The 15,489-nt window shown below is 38.9% G+C and overlaps 1 protein-coding gene across 1 annotated transcript in view; it reads left to right on the top strand.

Annotated features, from left to right (window-relative positions):
• Positions 1-15,489, top strand: part of CaMKI (Calcium/calmodulin-dependent protein kinase I) — a 269,499-nt gene that overhangs the window by 77,923 nt on the left and 176,087 nt on the right. The window lies entirely within an intron of this gene.

Genomic DNA, 15,489 nt, shown 5'->3' on the forward strand with positions numbered 1-15,489 from the left:
TTTTGGATGAAATTTTTGTGTGAAATAAACATTAGATACTGAAAAGTATTTGGACAACCCTCCCCAAGTATTGTGTACTGTGCCCAAAGTCCCCATGCATTTGTATCAATTCAGACATACCAATTATATACTAAATAATCTAGACCAATGCAACTGTGATTCATCTTCTCACCAAAATCAGTTATAGTAGATGTTATTTAAAGATAATAACAGCTAATGGCTCAACAGACAAGTGTCTGAACAGACAAACTTGTGGGTGGAATGTATTCAATGTAAGTAGGATGGTACATATCTCATGCTTGTTTTGTGTGGAAAACCTCAGAACAGGTAAAAAGACCTTGGTGCATTCATCAGTATGTCACTCTTCTATACAAAGCTGCATAGCCTCTGGTTCACTGGTAGGCTAGGCACATAAGTCCAGTATCACAGTCACCAGTGCAAAATGGTGACTGTGATATTTAGAGTGGTGGTGGTGGTGTTCCTAATTTTTGTGGACTCTAGAACTGGTAAATGGTGCTATAGAGTGATGGAGATCACTACACAATGTTTTGTTTCAATTAACTTGTTTGGGTGTGGAGTTTGTGTGATGGTCATGCCTTGAAACCAAGACATCTATGAACCACTCGGATGCTTTGGACAGTTGAGCCTTACCTACACTGCATAATATAGAGCAACAGTTTGTGGGTAGTGATATCCAAAAGTTGGATTGTTCAGCTCATAGTCCATACACCAACTCTGCTTAACACCTGCAGGAGAAAGTGGAGAGTTGGATTAGGCTACAGTCAAAATGTCTATCAGACCAGCTCTGGCGGCTACTTTGCAAGTGGAACATAGGAAAATTCCAGCTGACGCCTGCCAAAAGTTGTAGAAGGTGTAACCGGGAGAATTAAAGCTGTTGTATGACCAGAGGCAGCCCTACTGTTTAGGTTTTTGAATTAGCTCTTTTTATGTCATTATGCTTTTGATCATAGAGTATTAATATGTACTTCTGATATGAAATATGTTAAGGAATTCCCAACTTTAAGTTTTATCAGCTGCATAAAAGACTGAGCATTACCTACACAGTCATTGTTAATGCTATACAAGAATTCTTCAGGTGAAGGTAGAGATTATTATTCTACTTTGCAATCAGTGGTCAGACCACATTCAAAACTGGAAGCTTCATTTTAAGAAAGACATCAGGGTACGAAAGAGGATCACAAGATTAGTCACACCATTTTCATGTAAATAAGATTTTTACATGAAGAGACTGGTTCTGTAAGCTACAAAGTTCGGACACTGAGCTAGTTTATCTTATTGAGGTAAGCTCTCAACCTCGTGGTGGCAACAGCCTGACAAAGTGATACTCAAAAATAACAATTCCATATTAAACTTTAATTGGTGAAGTCTCGAAATTTTTTCAGTTTTCATAAATGTAGACAAACATTTACTGCGGTTATTGTGAAGTGATCCATTATGGTTTTTGTAGAGTAATTGAGTGAAAGAGCCTGTTAGGTAGCCTGCCGCCCTTTGTAACTGTTAGCTTGGCATTTCACCTGATAGGTTACCCACCATAAAATTTCGAAGTGCATGTTTGTTTATAGTTTCAGGTTATTTTTTTTTTTTTTTTTTTTTTTTTATCACTACCATTAAATCTACATCTTCCTTAGCTGTTTTCGAAAGATTTACAGACACTCCCCGGCTTACATAATACTCGAGTTACGGAAATCCAGTTTTACATACGTGTTTGCCAGCTGGTGCAAACTTAAAAAAATCGTGGAAACATATTTTGCATCCCAAAGGAATAAATAGAGGTATCGTAATGTGAGTAATGTAAACCCAATCACAGATTTTTTTTTTTTTTTTTGGTAATTTGCTCCAAGACCTCGGAAGTTGAAATTTCTGCTATATAACTAAGCTATTTATCTCTCTAAAAAGGTCATTTTTATAATGTTAATGTAAATTGCACTACACTTTCATTGTTATCATGTATTCTGTTATAAGAATCAATTTTGAACATCCTTGTGATGTTTTTCTAAAACACAATTTCTGGAGTTCACGACCAAAAAACAATAAAAACAATTTGTGCTTTCTGATTTATTGGGCTTTTCTGTTAGCGTAATCTGTTATAAACAGGTAGTAAACTCGATCTTATTGCATTTGCAATAATACCGATAACTGGAATTGTGTGGGTTTTTACGTTATGGTATTATGGTGAAATGAGTTCCCACCCTTCATTGAAACCTTCAATCATATAAAAAACATAATTAAATTTTAAGAATTGTCTCTTCATTCCTATTTACTTATTACAATGGTGAAGGGACTAGCGGAAAGTGCAAGTGCTGGCAGTGCTAAGAAAATGAAACAATTGGTTTAGAAATGAAGATGATGATTTTTTTTTTTTTTTTTTTATGTGAACCCCAAACACGAGAGGTATTAGAACCTATAGTACTTAGTACCGTGCTTCGGTTGGAGGTTGAGAAGACGAAAGAAGATATTTGTTGACATTGGACTTGAACTTCTGTAGATTGTAATTTTCAGGAAATACTTAAGAAGGAAGGTTGTTCCAGAAAACGGCAGTTGAATGAATAAATGAGGAAGATGAAAAGTTGGTTCTGTGGGTTTGAAGTTGGACAGTAAATGAATGTTGGCTGGTGGCGGCACGTGTTCGGACTGTTTTGAAAGAGAGAGCAAGAACTGTAGAAGCCAATTCAGAAGAACAGTGCCCATGGAAGTATCTGTAGAAGAGGTATGCAGCAGAAACAGTCTGTCTATGAGAAAGCGAGTGGAGAGACTCTGTTAGAGATGAATCATTAATTAACCTAACTGCCCTCTTCTGAATGGAATCAAGAAGTCTGAGAGAGGTTTTGGGGGCACCACCCCAGATGTGGGAACAATATTCCATGGCAGGGCGGATTTGTGATTTATACAGTGAGCAGCAGTTGTTTGGAAGAAAAGTAACACCGAGAGCGAAAGAGAAAACCAAGTTTTTTAGATGCAGAGGAAGCAATATTTGTAATGTGCTTGTGCCAAGAGAGATTAGAAGTCAGAGTAATCCCCATATATCATTTTGCCTAGAAATCGGAGTGTCACTAAAGTTAAGCATAGGAGTAGAAGAATCCTTTTTGCGACATATAAGACAAGACTGAGTTTTAGAAGGGTTGAAATCAACTAAGTTGTCTTTGCCCCACTGGAGAATTACCTGAAGATCGGCATTTAAGGAATTGGTAGCAGATTTTCTAGAAGTTGAAGCTGATTGAGCAGGACAAGGTTTCTCAAAATGGAAAGTTGAATGCAATGTGCTATCATCGGCAAAACTATGGATAGGATTTCTAGTCAATGGAAGAAGGTCATTGATATACAAGAGGAAAAGAGTGGGGGAAAGAACTGAACACTTGGGGGACACCGGCATTAGTGGAGAAGTTAGAAGACAGAGAGCCATCTACCATCACCCTCAGTGAGCGATCAGAGAGAAAACTGGATAACCAATTACTAAAAACAGTTGGCAAACCATAAGATGGAAGCTTGTTTAGAAGACCTTTATGCCAATCACGATCAAAAGCCTTTGAGATGTCAAGAGCAACTACTTGTGTTTCACCGAACCTTTCCATTGAATTAAGAAGTATGAAGCAGGACAAAGTTTGTCATCTATTGCATGGAATTAAGTCTTGCTGCTTCAACAGTGAATACTATTTTAAGGGAGAGTGCGCATATAAAGGAACATGTTTATGGATCAATGCATTTAAGATCAACAGTGATCACAAAACATCATTCAGGTGCTATATTGAAGATGGAAAATCTATTAATAATATGGGTGAAAAATCAGATTCAGAAGCAAGTGCCTCTGAGTCCAATGGCCATTTAAGCATAATTGTGTGAATTGTCCGGATGACTTCTGTTACTTATGTGGAAAAGTCCTGTTAGCTTCAAGAAAGCTTCCCTTAACTTGAGCCATGAAAAAGGCCTTTTACTTTAGGTGTAAAGTAGGCAACTAGGACAAGAACTGGACTTCACACACACATGCTTCACTACCTGTTCATCAAAACTCAATGTGTGGTTGAATCAAAAGGGATGTTTTATACCTTTCACAATGCCCATTATATTGAGAGAGCCAACAAATCATGTCACACTCTTATTTCTGTATGGTGTCCCCTATTAGAAAAGTGATGACAATGAAGAAAAAGTGGACAGTGAAGTACCCAAATATACCATCTGCAATTCATCCCATGTCTCACAGTGAAGTAATACCTATTCCTGAACCACTCAACCATTCTTCTGTACACTTTGATGAAAATGAACATCAACTTGATATACATGAAGAAGTACAGCAGCCGTCTACGTCAAAGGATCCACCATTTTGTTCGAACCTTTTTCCTTCTGAACCACATAAGCTCACAGAAAATAAGCTTAATGTTCTCATGAGGGATCTTGAAGTGCTCAAAAATAAAGCAGAGCTTTTGGCCTTGAGGCTACAACAGTGGATTCTTCTAAATCATTCTGTGAAAGCAACAACATTTTGTACTCGAAATAGATTATGATATCTTCTATCAAAGAGAAGATGAATTCACTGTTTGTAAGGATGTTGGTATAATTGCAGCAAAGAACATGAGGCACATTCCCGAAGAATGCCGATTATTTATAGACACTGCTAAGGTTAGCCTTAAGGCTGTGTTATTAAACAGTGGAAATATGCTGCCTTCAATACCTCTTGCATATGCCGTCCACAAAATAGAAACATATGCAAACATGGAGAAAATCCTTTTAGGTGTACTCTGTAAGTAGTACGAGTGGCAGATATGTGATGATTTAAAGGTAATCGCCATTTTATTAGGACTATAAAAGGGTTACACTAAGTATTGTTGCTTTCTCCGCGAGTAGGATAGGCATGCCAAGGAAGATGAGTTGGCCTCAATGAAAATCATTAATACCTGGGATGAAGAATGTGCATTTGAACACTTGTAGATCCAAATAGTTTTGCTTCTACTCCGCATCAAACTGGAGCTCAAGAAAAATTTTGTGAAGGCTTTGGAAGTAAACGGTCCTGCATTCACATACTTGCAAGAGAAATTCCCAAGACTTAGTACAGAGAAGATTAAGGCAGGCATTTTCATTTCCACAAAGCAGGCAACTTTTCAAAGACTAACAGTTTAAATGTGTCGGTAGTGATAGCAAGAAATCAGTGTGGAAAGCCTTTCAAAATATTTCGACTCATTTTCTAGGAAATGTTAAAGCTGGCAGCTTGTGGAAGAACTCATTACTTCTTATGTAAAAGTGGGATGCAACATGTTATTGGCGATTGTTCTTGCACTCACACCTGGATTTCTCCTGCCAAACTGTGGAACTGCCAGCGACAAACATGATGAGTGCTTCCATCAAGACATCGCGGCGCCTCCGTAGCCAGGTGGGAAGGAGCAGCAGTGCGTAGCACACGCTTCTTGATTAGACCGGGGTTCGAGCCCGTCACCACCAAATACGGAGGATGTAGAAAGGTCAGGGAATGACCACCGCATATCCCGGAGCAATATGGCCTTAGTTGCTAATGCTCCTAAAAACCAAAAACAACAACAAGACATCGCAGCGATGGAACAAAGATACAAAAGCAAGCGGAGTGGCATCATGTTAGCCGAATATTGTTGTATGGTAAAAAGGAATGCTCTTGAAGCTGAATATGTTGAATATGTATACAAGTGAAAGGCGAAAAGGTCCCATGTTTGATACAGGTATGTTCGTAGCTACCTCTTGCTGCTATATAAATAAAAAAAATACCTTATATAAATATAAAAACTACTTTTTCGAAAACCAAAACAATCTGCCATTTTTAAGCACTATGTCTGTGTTTAGCACCCCAAAATCTATAAAGTAAACTTACTTTCGTGCCTTTAACAAAATATGATCCAAAATTTGTTGGTCACTGATATATCTCTAACTATAGGAAGCAGATCATGCAATTCCAAAACAATCCAAAAAATATCAGCATGCTGAAAATTATTGAAAAATATGAAAAAAAATAACAGGAGAGATTGCTTCTACAGGGATGGAATACACTTAAATAGAAAGGGTGCAAGAATATTTGCTGATGTTATTGAAGCAATGTTAAGTGGATCAGAAAACTGCTAGCTTAGGGGAATTCAGACTAATAGATTAACAGTAGCCGCAAGCAGAGGTGGAAGTGATTCTTATACTCCACTTTAAAATCTCGTCCTTTATCTAAACCTTGGTTTTCCAATAAATGTGCTAAGGCTGTTCAAGAGAAGAATGTTGCATATCGTAATTGGCTTGTTCCTAATTCTTCAGTTTCATTTTCTGCCTACACCAAAGCTCGCAACAATTGTAAAGCAGTTATTAATCAGTCCAAACTAGAGTTTGAACAGACTAAGAGTAGAAAACTTGCTTGTTGCCCTAATGGTAGCCGAGCATTCTGGTCTCTTGCCAAAGCTATTGGCCGCAACTTTTGCCCATCTCTGCTCCCACCTCTGTCCAAACCAGATGGTTCTGTTGTCACTTCAGCCAAGGATAAAGCTGACCTGCTAGCATTCCATTTTTCTTCTAGCTCATGTATTAATGAACTTGGTAAAACACCTCCCACCATTCCCAATATGCTCCATTCAATGCCACCTGTGGGCCTCCGTCAAAAGGATATCAGAAGGATTTTGATGAATCTTGATGCTAAGAAAGCTCCAGGTCCTGATGGTATTTCTCCACTTGTTCTCAAAACCTGTGCTCCTGAACTTACTCCTATTCTTTGCCGCCTTTTTTCACTTTCTTATTCCAAAGGTGTTTTTCCTTCTGCTTGGAAATTTGCTCATATCCAGCCAGTTCCTAAAAAGGGTGACAAATCCCTCCCATTGCAATTATCGTCCCATTGCAATTACTTCTACTCTTTCTAAAGTAATGGAGAAATCAATTAACCTAGAAACCTTCCGCCTGATCAACGATCGCCAGTATGGATTCCATCAGTGTTGATCCACTGGTGATATTCTGGCTTATGTTACCCATTTATGGACTAATTCGATGGAAAGGTTAGGTGTAACACAAGTAGTTGCTCATGACATCTCAAAGACTTTTGATCGTGTTTGGCATAAAGGTCTTCTAAACAAGCTTCCATCCTATGGTTTGCCAACTGTTTTTAGTAATTGGTTATCCAGTTTTCTCTCTGATCGCTCTCACTGAGGGTGATGGTAGATGGCTCTCTGTCTTCTAACTTCTCCACTAATGCCGGTGTCCTCCAAGGTTCAGTTCTTTCCCCCACTCTTTTCCTCTTGTATATCAATGACCTTCTTCCATTGACTGGAAATCCTATCCATAGTTTTGCCGATGATAGCACATTGCATTCAACTTTCCATTTTGAGAAACCTTGTCCTGCTCAATCAGCTTCAACTTCTCGTAAATATGCTACCAGTTCTTTAAATGCCGATCTTCATGTAATTCTCCAGTGAGGCAAAGACAACTTAGTTGATTTCAACCCTTCTAAAACTGTCTTGTCTTATATTTCAGAAAATGTCTTAAATTCAGAAAAGGAAATTACAGTGCCTTAAGGTACTACATGGCCTCTATTAACTGGGTAGATATCGCGCAGAGAATGAATACATTTGAACTGTGGTATGCTTTTAAAACATTAATCACAGATGCCTTGAATGCGTATATACCATTAAAAAAATACTCCACGAGAAGGGTTCCAAGTTGGATGAATAGTGAAGTTGCCACATTACTTGAGCAGAAAAAGGTGGCATGGAAAGGTTACAGAGCAATAAAAAGTACTGAAGCCTATAACAGCTACAAGGTGATGCGTAATAGAGCCACAGAAAAGGTTCGACAGGCAAAAGGCAGTTTATGAGAAATCACTAGCAAACAGAGCAAAGAGGGGGGATAAAGAATTCTTCACATATATAAATGCCAAGGAGAGCAGGACAAACCAGATTGGACCTTTACGTAAAGGAAAGGGGATAGTAATAAATACACCAGCTGCCATTGCAGATGAACTCAACAGTTATTTTGCATCGATATTTACAAATGAAAAGCCTTTTGTGGCAATGAGAAATTGTGGAAGCGAAGTTAAAAAATATGTAATTAATGATATTGAAATTTCGCAAGATTATTTAATGAAAAAACTTTCGAGCCTACAGACCAGTAAGGCTCCTCGAGTTGATGGAATATACCCTATAATCTTAAGAGAGGCGGCGAGCGAGTGCATTGAACCATTGAGGCTAATTATGCGAGCATCACTAGACTCTGGGGAGATTCCCTTGGATTGGAAAAGTGCTAATGTATCTCCCATACATAAGGGTGGCTCTAAAAGTGAAGTTGGAAATTATCGACCTGTCAGTCTGACTTCAGTAGTAGGGAAAATCATGGAGGCAATGATCGGGGTGGAATTCAGGATCATTTGGATCGAATTGAAATTCTCAAGGATACTCAGCATGATTTTGTAAAGGGAAAATCATGTTTAACAAATCTGGTTCGCTATTTCGAAAAGGTCACTCACGAGATGAATTTAGAGAATAATTTCGACATTGTTTATTTAGATTTCAGCAAAGCTTTTGACTCAGTCCCACATGAATGGTTGCTTTATAAGCTGGAACAGGTTGGAATCACTGGGAAAATCCTTAGATGGATAGAAGGATGGCTTCAGGGCAGGAGGCAGAGGGTTATGATAAATGGCTATTCCTCAGATTGGGTTGATGTAAGAAGTGGGGTTCCCCAAGGATCAGTATTAGGACCACTGTTGTTTTTAATTTTCATAAACGACATTGATGAAGGGATAGAGGGCGTGATGTCTAAATTTGCAGATGATGTTAAAATTGGTAGAGTAGTTAATGATCACTGTCAAGCTGAGCTTCTTCAGAGAGACCTAGATAGACTTCAGGAATGGTCAGAAAAATGGCAGCTGTGCTTTAATCCAACAAAGTGTAAGGTATTACACCTGGGAAACAGTAATCCCAAAAAAACTTGGTGGAGTTCAACTAAACCCAGTACTGGAGGAAAGGCACTTGGGTGTTACGATACGGTCAGACATAAAATTCTCTGAGCATTGTAAACAGGTTGCAAGGAAGGCCCATGGTGTCCTATCGATGATCTATTGAACTTTTGCAAGTAGAGATAGGGACGTGATAATCCCATTATATAAGGCTTATTTTAGACCACACTTGGAATACTGTGTTCAAGTATGGAGACCGCACCTAAAGAAAGACATCGAGCTTCTTGACAGGGTGCAAAGAAGGGTAACTCGCCTGGTGAGATCGGCAGAAGGGTGTCCTTATGAAGAAAGACTTTGAATATGTGGGTTGCAGAGTTTGGAAACTAGACACCTTAGAGGAGATTTGATTGAGGTGTTTAAGGCTCTGAGAGGCATCAGTAAAATGAATGAGGACAAAATTTTCAAGATTATAAATGATGCTAGAACTAGGGGACATAAATTCAAGTTACAGGGGGAAATGTTTAGATTGGACTGCAGGAAGTTTTATTTTAGCCAGTGAGTTATAAATTACTGGAATAAGTTGCCTTCATAGGTGGTAGAGGCTGACAGTTTGGGGAAATTCAAAACTCATCTGGATAGTACTTTCGGGTAAGGGAAGCGCATAGGATGATAGGTTTAATTTCCTTTTTATTTATTTTTTATTTTATTTTTTTTTATTTATTAATTATTATTTAGTTATTCATTTTATTTATTTATTTTTTGTTTTTATCATTGTTTTGTTCGGATTTTTTTTTTTTTTTTTTTTTTGGCTGGTGCAGCATAAGCCATAGGCTTTCTTGCACCATGCGGCCGTTACTAATACTATCTCGCAAAAAGGATTCTTCTGCTCCTATGCTTACCTTTAGTGACACTCCGATTTCTAGGCAAAATGTTATATCTCTTTTGGGGATTACCCTGACTTCTAATTTCTCTTAGCACAAGCACATTACAAATATTGCTTCCTCTGCATGTAAAAAACTTGGTTTTCTCTTTCACTCTCGGCATTACTTTTCTTCCAAACAGCTGCTCACTCTGTATAAATCGCAAATCCGCCCTGCCATAGAATATTGTTCCTTCATCTGGGGTGGTGGCCACAAAACCTCTCTCAGGCTTCTTGATTCCATTCAGAAGAGGGCAGTTAGGTTAATTAATGATTCATCTCTAACAGAGTCTCTCCACTCGCTTTCTCATAGACGTACTGTTTCTGCTGTATGCCTTTTCTACAGATACTTCCATGGGCACTGTTCTTCTGAATTGGCTTCTATAATTCCCGCTCTCTCTTTTTCAAAACAGTCCGAACACGTGCAGCCCCAACATCCATTTACTGTCCAACTTCAAACCCACAGAACCAACTTTTCATCTTCCTCATTTATTCATTCAGCTGCCGTTTTCTGGAACAACCTTCCTTCATACGTGTTTCCTGAAAATTACAATCCACAGAAGTTCAAGTCCAATGTCAACAAATATCTTCTTTCGTCTTCTCAACCTCCAACCCAAGCATGGTACTAAGTACTATAGGTTCTAATACCTCTCGTGTTTTGGAGTTTACATAAAAAAAAAAAAAAAAAAAAACGCTGCTTTTATTGGAATGAGCAGCAGCCTGGAAAGCAAGTTGCCGGGGATTTCAAGAACTGCTGGGAGTCATCATGAAACAAGTAAATCCATGGGCTGTGTTAGGGTAATTAAAAGTAAGAATAGGTTCATGTTTAATTGCATGTACACCAGTGCGAGGTGTATAGTAAATAAATTTGATGAATTTGAAGAGCTGGTCAAAACATACAAGGCGGATATTTTTGGGATATCAGAGACGTGGTATCACCAGATATAAGAAATGCAGAATTGGAAATTGGATATATTTTGTGGATATACTGAATGATTGTTTTCTACAGCAGCAGCAGCATGTTCGAGAAGCAACCAGAGGGAGTAATACTCTTGATCTGATAATCAGCAGTGATTATTCATTCATTAAGAATTTACAGATGAAGGAACCACTAGGTGACAGTGTTCACAGTGTATTGATGTGGGATTTACTCGAAGATGTAACTACCATTAGGGATAAAGGAAAAGGATTTTGCTTTCATGAAGGTGACTACAGTGGACTCAGAGATTTTTTAAATTCTATACAGTGGGACCAACTAATGATGTTACTAATTAGCATTAGTAGAGAGGCCCCAAGTGCCAAGCGTTTTCCAAGTGATCAAGTGATTTAAAGTGATTCTAGAGTGCGCTTCTCAATTATACTAGGTTTACTATATTTATAGCGATCTTAATTTTTTAGTACCCCATAAGTAAGTTTTGCTAAAAGGATCTAGCAAACTAACAGAAAGGAAAGTCACCTTTCTTTTTTCTCTTATCTCAAACTAACCACCAACCCTACTAACTTATAGCAGCTGCTTGGTCACTTGGTGGCACTGCTCTTGCCTCCTCGTGGCGGGGCTGGAAACCTGGGAGTTGGAAGGTACGCTCCCAGGGCTAAAAGAGCAAATCATGAGTAGTAAAGTCACTACTTCCCAAGGGACTTCAGAAAAGATCCCACCAAATCGGCTTGATGAAGAACCAGAAAATACTGCCAAAAGGCAAAGAACAGACGGCTCCAAACCATCACCGATTCCTTTGTTCCTAATCATCCACTCCACTGGAGAGGAGACACTAGGAAAGAAATCGCCATTTTTCATCCAAAAAGTCTTGGAAGGACTAGCCGGAACACCAAAAACGGTCAGGCGACTCCGATCTGGGGATTTATTAGTCGAAACGTCTAGTACCAGACATTCAGAAAAGCTACTGAATGTATCAAACTTTGGAGGTATACCAGTAGTGGTCACCCCCCATAACACTTTAAACTCTTCGCGGGGAGTAATCTCCGAATGGGACCTCTTACACGTTACTGAAGAGGAAATCAGCAAAGAACTCCAAAATCAAGGAGTGACAAATGTAAGACGGATTTCCATTCGGAGAGATGGAAATGTAATACCTACCAAAACCTTAATCCTGACATTTAACACACCAAAAATCCCATGCACTGTAAAGGCAGGATACTTGAACTGCCAAGTAAAAGTATATATTCCAAATCCTTTGCGCTGTTTCAAGTGTCAACAATTTGGACACTCGCAAACAGCATGTAGAAACACACCGACATGCGCTAAATGTGGATCCAAAGAACATCAGATTGATGAGTGCCCAGCCACAGCCCCAAAGTGTCCAAATTGTAAAGGAGAACATCCCGCATACGCCAGAGCATGTGATAGATGGAAAAAAGAAAAAGAAATACAGAAATACAAAACAGAGCACAATATTACATACCAAGAAGCAAGAAAAATGGTCCAGCCAACCATAACCAATAGACCAACATACGCACAAGTAACAACTAAATTTAAATCAGTGGAATGTCAAACTGAAATCTCAGTTCCTCCAAATGAATCTTTTTCTCCACAAGTCAAACACTTACTCCAAGCAAAGCAACAAGATAAACAAGAGAAAACAGTAAACACACCCATCTCAATCCCCTCAGATTCTCCAACCTCGCAACAGTGTAAGAGTAATAGCAGACCACAAAATCACGAACCTAACTCAGAATTTATGGAATTTGAGAAAACGGGAAAGATAGATGACGATACATTGGAAATCCATGCCGAAGAATCAGAAGACGATATGGATACCGGAAAACCGATATTTCCCAAAAGAGACAGAGTAAGGACAGAAAAACAAAAGACAGTCACCCAACGAAAACAGCTCGAGGGGCTGAGCAAATATAAATAATGGATAAAATTATCCAGTGGAACTGTCGTGGATTACGTACTAATTTTGATGACGTACTGTATCTGATCACCCATTACACACCAATCTGTATATGTCTCCAGGAAACGTACCTCAAACAACAAGATACCCTGAATATCAGGAACTACTCAATGTACAGAAGAGACCGAATAACTCAAAGTATAACACATGGAGGAGTTGCTATATTAGTAAATGACAGAATACCAACACAACAGGTGCATTTAAATAGCCCATTAGAAGCGGTAGCAATTCGTACAATAGCAAGGTCCCTATTAACCATATGTTCATTATACATTCCACCAGGAGATGATGTCTCTTATGAAGACCTAGACGCATTACTACAACAACTACCACCCCCAATTTGTCTGATGGGAGATATGAATGGACATAACCCTTTGTGGGGATGCTCCGACTACAACAGAAGAGGACGCATCATTGAACAACTGCTAGATAATCATAACCTCTTACTTCTTAACAGGGGTAACCACACTTACTTCCATTTTCCAACTCGGACCACCACAGCTATAGATCTTACCATATGTACCCCTACACTTTACACAGCATTTAATTGGGAAGTTTTTGAGGATCCTCTTGGGAGTGATCATTATCCAGTAATTTCCACACTGGTCAGTGAATATCCATATCATACCAGCAGGACTCCTCGTTGGAAAATAGAAAAACCTAATTGGGAAGCATTCAGGAGGAAAGCAGTTTTCAACACCAATATCATTGAGCAGGAAACAGTAGTTGTTGCACTAGCACATGTCACAGAAACCATACAAAACGCAGGCAAGCTAACAATCCCTAAGACTTCATCACGTTTTCCAAACCGTCCGAAAACATGGTGGAATGATGACTGCACTGAAACAAGAAAACAACAGAATAGGGCATGGAACCGTTTTCGCAGGTATCCCACAACAGAAAATCTGATTCAGTTCAAAAGAATGCGTGCCATAGCGCGATTTACCAGGAAGCAGAGTCGAAAAGCAGCATGGATAAAATTCACATCTACAATAAACAAAAAAACAAATGCACATATAGTCTGGAATAAAATAAGAAAAATGACAGGTAAATATAGAAATAGGCCATCACCAATACTGATCTGCAATGGAATTAGTTTGACTGAACCTACCGTTATTGCAAACACATTAGGCGAGACCTTCGCAAAAGTATCAGCGAAAGATTCATACCATCCGGAAGTTCTGATCCGAAAAGAAAAAGCAGAAAAGCATAAGATCAAATTTAAATCAAAAGGTAATGAACCCTACAATCAACCATTTACAATAAACGAACTACACGAAGTTTTGCTCACAGCCAAGCCAAGTGCAGTAGGCCCAGACGATATACACTACGACATGATCAAGCACCTTAAAAAGACTGAATTAGAAAATTTATTGAAACTGTATAACAGAATATTCCAAGAAAATATATTTCCAAACACATGGTGCCATGCAATAGTACTAGCTTTCCCGAAACCTGACAAAGACCTGACAAATCCATGCAACTATCGACCAATAGCCCTCACCAGCTGTTTAGGAAAATTATTAGAAAAAATTATAAACAAGAGACTGATTTGGTATCTAGAGGAAAATAACATCTTCACAAACACGCAATGTGGTTTTAGACATCATAGATCTACTCTGGACCACCTAGTCAGGATAGAAGCCAACATCAGAAATGCATTTATCAGATCACAACATATGGTTACAGTATTTTTTGACATCGAAAAAGCTTACGATACCACTTGGAGATATGGGATCCTGCGAGATATGCACCATGCTGGACTCAGAGGCAATCTCCCTATGTTTATCCAGAACTTCCTTATGAACAGAACCTTCCAAGTCAAAGTACAAACTTCTTTCTCTAAAATCTACCAACAAGAAGAAGGCGTTCCACAGGGCTCAGTCTTGAGTGCCACTTTGTTCGCCATAAAGATTAATTCGATCACAAATCAACTCCCTCCTTCGGTTTCACATGCACTTTACGTTGATGACTTTAGTATCTCTAGTCAGGCACAGAACATGAGAACTATCGAGAGACAATTGCAATGCGCAATCAACAATATAAGTAAGTGGGCACTAGATAACGGTTTCAGACTGTCAACACAAAAAACAATATGTGTACATTTTTGTCGCAAAAGAAATCTCCATCCTGATCCTGAACTGAAATTAGAAGGCAAAAATATACCAACGCAGCCGAAGGCAAAATTTCTCGGATTAATCTTAGATAAGAAACTCACATTCGTGGAGCATATCCGAGAGCTGCGTAAAAGCTGTACAAAACACCTGAACATACTTAAAATCCTTTCGTCAACAGCATGGGGAGCAGACAGATATTCCCTACTAAACCTATACAAAGCACTAATTAGATCAAAATTGGACTATGGAGCCCCAGTGTACGATTCAGCACGGAAAACAGCTCTGAAATGGCTGGATCCAGTCCATCACAATGCACTGCGTATAGCTACTGGCGCTTATCGTACCTCTCCCATATATAGTCTCTATGCTGAAGCCAACGAACCACCTTTAACTCTTAGGCGACAGCAACTCGCATTGTATTATACATTTAAAATAAAATCTATGCATGCACACCCTACTTGGGAGACCCTCTTTGATCCACGATGCAGAAACATATATCAGAATCGCCAACAAGCAAACCGACCCCTAGGCATTAGAATGCAAGACTTTTTGGCAGTACATAACCTTAATATAGACAAAATAGCACACATGCCAGTTCATACTCCTCCACCATGGGATTCGCATATCCCAATATGCGACTTCTCC

This window comes from Mastigoproctus giganteus, chromosome 13, assembly GCF_048544385.1.
Source record: "Mastigoproctus giganteus isolate SK-2022 chromosome 13, ASM4854438v1, whole genome shotgun sequence".
In the NCBI taxonomy this organism is placed as follows: Eukaryota; Metazoa; Arthropoda; class Arachnida; order Uropygi; family Thelyphonidae; genus Mastigoproctus; species Mastigoproctus giganteus.